Below are 6,009 nucleotides of genomic sequence, written 5' to 3'. Positions count from 1 at the left end.
GGAGAGCAACCAGGATGATTAGGGGACTGGAGGCTAAATCATATGAAGACCAGTTGCAGGAACTGAGCATGGCTAATTTAGTGAAGAGAAGGACCAGGGGAGACATGAAAGCAGTCTTCCAATATTTGAGGGGCTGCCACATAGAGGAGGGGGTCAAGCTGTTTTCCAAGGCATCTGAAGGCCAGACAAGGAATAATGGATGGAAACAAGGAGAGATTCAACCTAGAAACGAGGAGGAACTTTCTGACAGTGAGAACAATCAGCTGATGGAACAGCTTGCCTTCGGAAGTTGTGGGAGCTTCATCCCTTGAGACTTTCAGGAAGAGATTGGACTGCCATTTGTCAGAAATGGTGTAGGGTCTCCTCTTTGTGCAGGGGTTGGACTAGATGACCTATAAGGTCCCTTCCAACTCTGTTAATCGGTTAAGCAGGACAATCACATTTAAGGAGCCAGGTTTAGCCCCTGAATCTCCAGCTGCTGAGATGGTACAAAGTCATCCTAAAACAACCAGATGTTATCAACCCAATATGTAGGAATATATTAATAGAATTCAGTCCCAAAGAGAATTTTAATATTTGTTTTAAAGAAGTTGGGCATACCCAATAAATGGTTTTTCTTGCAGAAAATGTTTTCCTTGTGGAATATGTATGTACATATTTTTCCCTCTAAGATACATGCAAATAAAAAGTCTAAAGGGAATAATTATTTACTTCCAGAAGTTTTCAGCTCTTGGCTTTGTTTGCTTTCTTACCTCCGTTAGATTTATGGCAATTAATTCCATGAGATAATGTCAGCAGACCACATGATAATCTTAACCAGTCAAAATATTTGGTAAGTTTTATCCTTTAATTGTAGGCTTAAGCCTTCTTCACTTTATTTGATGAACCATTCTATCTATGGTGAAGAAACCAAAGAGGGTTTTTTGTTTTTTTGCCTCTCAATTCTGGTTGTTGTGAGGTCAACTTGGGGGCAATAGTTTAAGAGTCTTGAGCTAGGGATTGTAGAGATCCATGCACCAGCCACCATGTTATTGGGCAACCTGGGGTAGTTGCTATATCTCAGCTCAGCTGTCCTCATCATAGCATTGATACAAAGGTGGTGAAAGAAAGAAGCAGGAATACTGTAGAACATAAAATAACAGAGTGGCAAGAGACCTCAGAAATCTTCCAGTCCAGCTCCCTGCTTGAGCAGGGGACACTCTTCCATTTCACACAAATGGTTGTCCAGTCTCTTTTTGAAAGCCTCCAGTGATGGAGCACCAAAAACTTCTCAAGGCAAGTTATTCCATTGGTTGATTACTCTCCTTTGTTCTAGGTTGCTTTTCTCCTTGATTAGTTTCCAACCCAACAAGAAAGAGACAGACTTCAGAGGATAATTAGAACTGCAGAAAAAATAATTGCTACCAACTTGCCTTCCATTGAGGACCTGTATACTGCACGAATCAAGAAGAGGGCCGTGAAAATATTTACAGATCCCTCACATCCAGGACATAAACTGTTTCAACTCCTACCCTCAAAACGATGCTATAGAGCACTACACACCAGAACAACTAGACACAAGAACAGTTTTTTCCCGAAGGCCATCACTCTGCTAAACAAATAATTCCCTCAACACTGTCAGACTATTTACTGAATCTGCACTACTATTAATCTTCTCATAGTTCCCATCGCCAATCTCTTTCCACTTATGACTGTATGGCTATAACTTGTTGCTGGCAATCCTTATGATTTATATTGATATATTGACCATCAATTGTGTTGTAAATGTTGTACCTTGATGAAGGTATCTTTTCTTTTATGTACACTGAGAGCATATGCACCAAGACAAATTCCTTGTGTGTCCAATCACACTTGGCCAATAAAAATTCTATTCTATTCTATTCTATTCTATTCTATTCTATTCTATTCTATTCTATTCTATTCTATTCTATTCTATTCATTGTTTCATGTCTTGTGTTTTGGTGCTTTGGAAAATAGTTTTGACCCCTCCTCCTCATCTTTGTAGGAACCCCTCAAATATTGGAACCTTGCTATCATGTCACCTTAGTCCACGGGTGTCAAACTCGATTGTGTGACGTATCGCGATGTTTTTTGCTTCTGCGGAACTGGGGGTGTGGTGGGGCGTGGCCTGTGCATGATGCATCTGCCGCCAGTTTGCCAGGCCTGCCTTAGTCCTTCTTTTCATTAGACTAGACACACCCAATTCCTATAACTGTTCTTTGTACATTTTAGCCTCCATTTTTGTTGCTCTTCTCTTCATTCTTTCTAGAGTCTCAACATTTTTTTTTTTAATACTGCGGTGACTAGGACTGGATGCAGTATTCCAAGGGTGGTCTTATTAAGGTTTTATAAAGCAGTACTAGAACTTCACTTGATCTTGATTCTATCCCTCTATTGTTAAGGCAGCCTGGGATTGCATTGGCTTCTTTTGGCTGCTGCCACACACTGCCCTGGCAGAAGACTAAAGTACTCAGTGAGTGAAAAAGAAAAACCCAAGCTATCATGGATCTAGTAACAGTAACAGAGTTGGAAGGGACCTTGGAGGTCATCTAATCCAACCCCCTGCTCACGCAGGAGAGTTGTACTAGGGATTCGAACCGCCGAACTGCTGACCTTTCTGATCGACAAGCTCAGTGTCTTAGCCACTGAGCCACCTAGTCAGATCTCCCTGCTTTTGGATCCGGATTCAGAAAGGCAAAAACCCTACTTTACACAGCCCATCTAAGAAACACGTTGTTCTGATCCAGAACTCCAGCAGAATTTGGGACTTTACTCCTATAATGATTCTACATTGTCCTGACATTGCTTTGACCTTGCTGTTCTCGTGACATCGGCTCACTTCGAGTCATAGTTAGGGCAAACACCCTTGCCTGTCATTTACATTTATTATAATATTTCCCTCTTTCCCGATTTAAAAAAAAAACACACCACCACCCCTCTTACACGTTTCGTGAGCTATTTAGTTGGACTATGAGTCATAGGGCGCTAATAGGAGCTTTTGATGGGCTGGGGACGAAAACAGCTACCAAACGACTGAGAGGTTGCTTAGTGACATGGTCACTGGAAGGCGAAACAAAAGAATGCGTTCTTGTTCATACGCGTTTCCCCTGCCGCTGCAGTGAAGCATGCATGCTTTTCTCAAAAAGAAAACCCTCAGGAAAGCCGACCGCTGTGAAGATCTTAATGGCACTTGTAGGGTTTCGATTATTATTAATTTCTTTTCTCCTTTCTTTAATTTGCCAAACGCGCTTCATTATACACACGATTTGGAATGGAAGGGAAAGCTTTTGCATTTAGCAAAGGACATCCCACTAGCCTTTCTCAGATATACGCCTGCTGAGAAATAAATGAACTTTCTCCTGTGCCTTAAATGAAAGCAGAGCGATAAGAAGAATAGCAAGTCTCAGCTTTCAATTCCAGAGGGAAACGGTGGGTTATCTAAAACAGCACACAGCTTATTTGGTCCCAACTAGGGTTTACGGAGGGTTATAAAGACCAGGTTTGTTTCTCCAGGTATAGTAACTGGGATAGAAGATATGAGGTTTTGGAGCACACTCTCCGCTAGCAGGTTAATTTTTGTCAGCTTAAAACTGGGGAAGCGCTCTGGTCTTAGCGTCTCGCCCTCCACGAATTGGACCAATTTCTTTTGGCATTTTGCTCTAACAGGCTGTCAAACTCAAACCTTCACCTTGGAAAGCAGCCTCAACCACAAGACAATTGCACAACTGGAATTCTTGAACAGGAAGAGAGGCATAACTGTAATAAATCTTGCCTTTTTGAAAAGGAATAAGGGAATTTCTGCACCGCTTCCATTCTTCGCTTCCCTCAAAGGAAATCATCTTTGACCTGCCAACCTTGAAACACTGAGAAGGAGGAATAAAAACACACCAGCCCTATTTTTGGGCTGCCATGTTCTGCAGTAACACACACATTTCCTCATCCCTACCTGGTGAAAAAGGGAAAGGAAATAAATTGCTTGTGGCCTTTTATTTCCCCATCTGTATCCTTAGCATATTTGTGTAGGTGTTTGATTGGTTGTTCATTAAAAAACAAAGTCCCAATGGTTCCTATGAGGGGGAGGTTAAAGGTATGAAGCTCCCATTAACCTTGCAAGTGTTCCTCGTTTTTGGTGTTAAATACAGGTAGTCCTCTACTTACGACCACAAGTGAGCTCAACGTTTCTGTTGCTAAGTGAAATTTAAGTGAGTTTTGCCCCATTTTACAACCTTTCTTACCATATTTGTTAAGTGAATCACTGCAATTGTTCAGTTAGTAACGTGGTCATTAAGTGAATCTGGCTTCCCCATTGACTTTGCTTGTCAGAAGGTCACAAAAGGGGATCATGTGGCCTCGGGACACGGCAATCAACAAAAATATGAATCAATTGCAAAGCATTAGAATTTTGATTGTGTGACCATGGGGATGCTGCAATGGTCTTAAGTGTGAAAAATGGTCACAAGTCCCTTTTTTTAGTGTTGTAAGTTTGGACAGTCACTAAATGACCTGTTGTAAGTCGACAGCTACCTGTATGCAGCAGATCAGCTCCAAAGGAACTGACTTGGTTTTTGAACCCAACTGATGACATGAGATCACAGAGGTTGCTGCTGTCAAGCTGTTGCTACAGAGTTGGTGTAGAGAAGAACCCCAGACCAGGAACAGGTATCAATAGGAGCAATAGAAATAACACTTAGACTTATACACCACTTCATAGTGCTTTACAGCCTTCTCTAAGCGGTTTACAGAGTCAGCCTATTGCCCCGGGTCCTCATTTTACCTACCTCGGAAGGATGGAAGGCTGAGTCAACCTTGAGCCAGTGAGAATCGAACTGCTGGCAGTCGACAGAATTAGCCTGCAATACCGCATTCTAACCAGGGGTGGTTCTACTTATCTTTACTACCATGTGCATTGTGCCCGTGCGCACGCTCTTGCTCCGCTCGTGCGCGCGCTCTTCTGTGCACTTTTGATGACGTTCGGGTCAGTGGGCAGAGCCTCCTGCCAATTTTACTACGGGTTCTATAAAACCGGTCCGAACTGGGGGCAACCCACCACTGATTCTAACCACTGTGTCACCATGGCTCTGGTGATCAGAGCTATGCATGTGTTCTCTGAAATAAGCCCCATTTTGTTCCGAGGAGCTTACTTTAAAGTCAGTGCTGAGAGCAGAATCTCCCACGTCCAGTCTCTAACCTTGAAGGCAGTAAAAGTTAACGGCAAGGTTGCTTTATCTGGGTTTGTGCTTCGCTTACCTAAGGTGTTAATCAATGGCGACCTTCGGATCAGTGGTTATGTTTGTCTTATCGTGCTTCCCTCAATGCCACCTTCACTCTCATCGGTGAGCAGGATAAGTTCTTCATTTAGCCTTGTATCATTGCAACTTTGAGATGTTTGCTAGTTTTAAAGGGCCCAAGCACATGTTGGTACACATATTCCAAGCCAGTTTCACCTGCGTTCAATCAAAACTCTCTATTCTCTGATTTTATGTGGATTTTCATGTTTGGGATTTTCAGGTCATGTGATGGGCACATTCAAAAAATGATTGCTGGGCAAAGGGGCTTGTTTGTTAACAGAGCACTAGCCCTCTTGATTGCAGCTAAGCAGAAGGCACCTGATTGCCAGAAGACAAACTCTGGATTTGCTTTCCACTATGCCTTAATGTGCACCATAAGCTAGTGTTGTGGTCCGCCAGAAGCCTGCGGAGCTGGCAGTGGAGTCGGACAGTGAGGAGGCTGGGGAGGACAATGGGCCAGTCTTGGAGTCTGGGGAAGGCCCGGATGAGGCAGAGATGGGGCCAGGGCCATCTGGGAGTGATGCACGGACTCCGGAGCCTCCAGAGGCAGACAGCAGAGAGGCAAAGGAACAGGAGGAGCCTGTTCCTAGTGCATGCATTCCACGAGCTGCCAGAAGGCAAGAGCAGCTAAGGCAAAAAGGACTACTCGGTAGTAAGGCCAGGAGATGATTGGCCCCTCCCGTGAACTTAAGACTCTATTATTTCACCGAGCTGGACTGGC

The sequence above is a fragment of the Ahaetulla prasina genome, chromosome 1, assembly GCF_028640845.1.
Source record: "Ahaetulla prasina isolate Xishuangbanna chromosome 1, ASM2864084v1, whole genome shotgun sequence".
In the NCBI taxonomy this organism is placed as follows: Eukaryota; Metazoa; Chordata; class Lepidosauria; order Squamata; family Colubridae; genus Ahaetulla; species Ahaetulla prasina.
Note: the sequence above shows the minus strand (reverse complement) of the source record.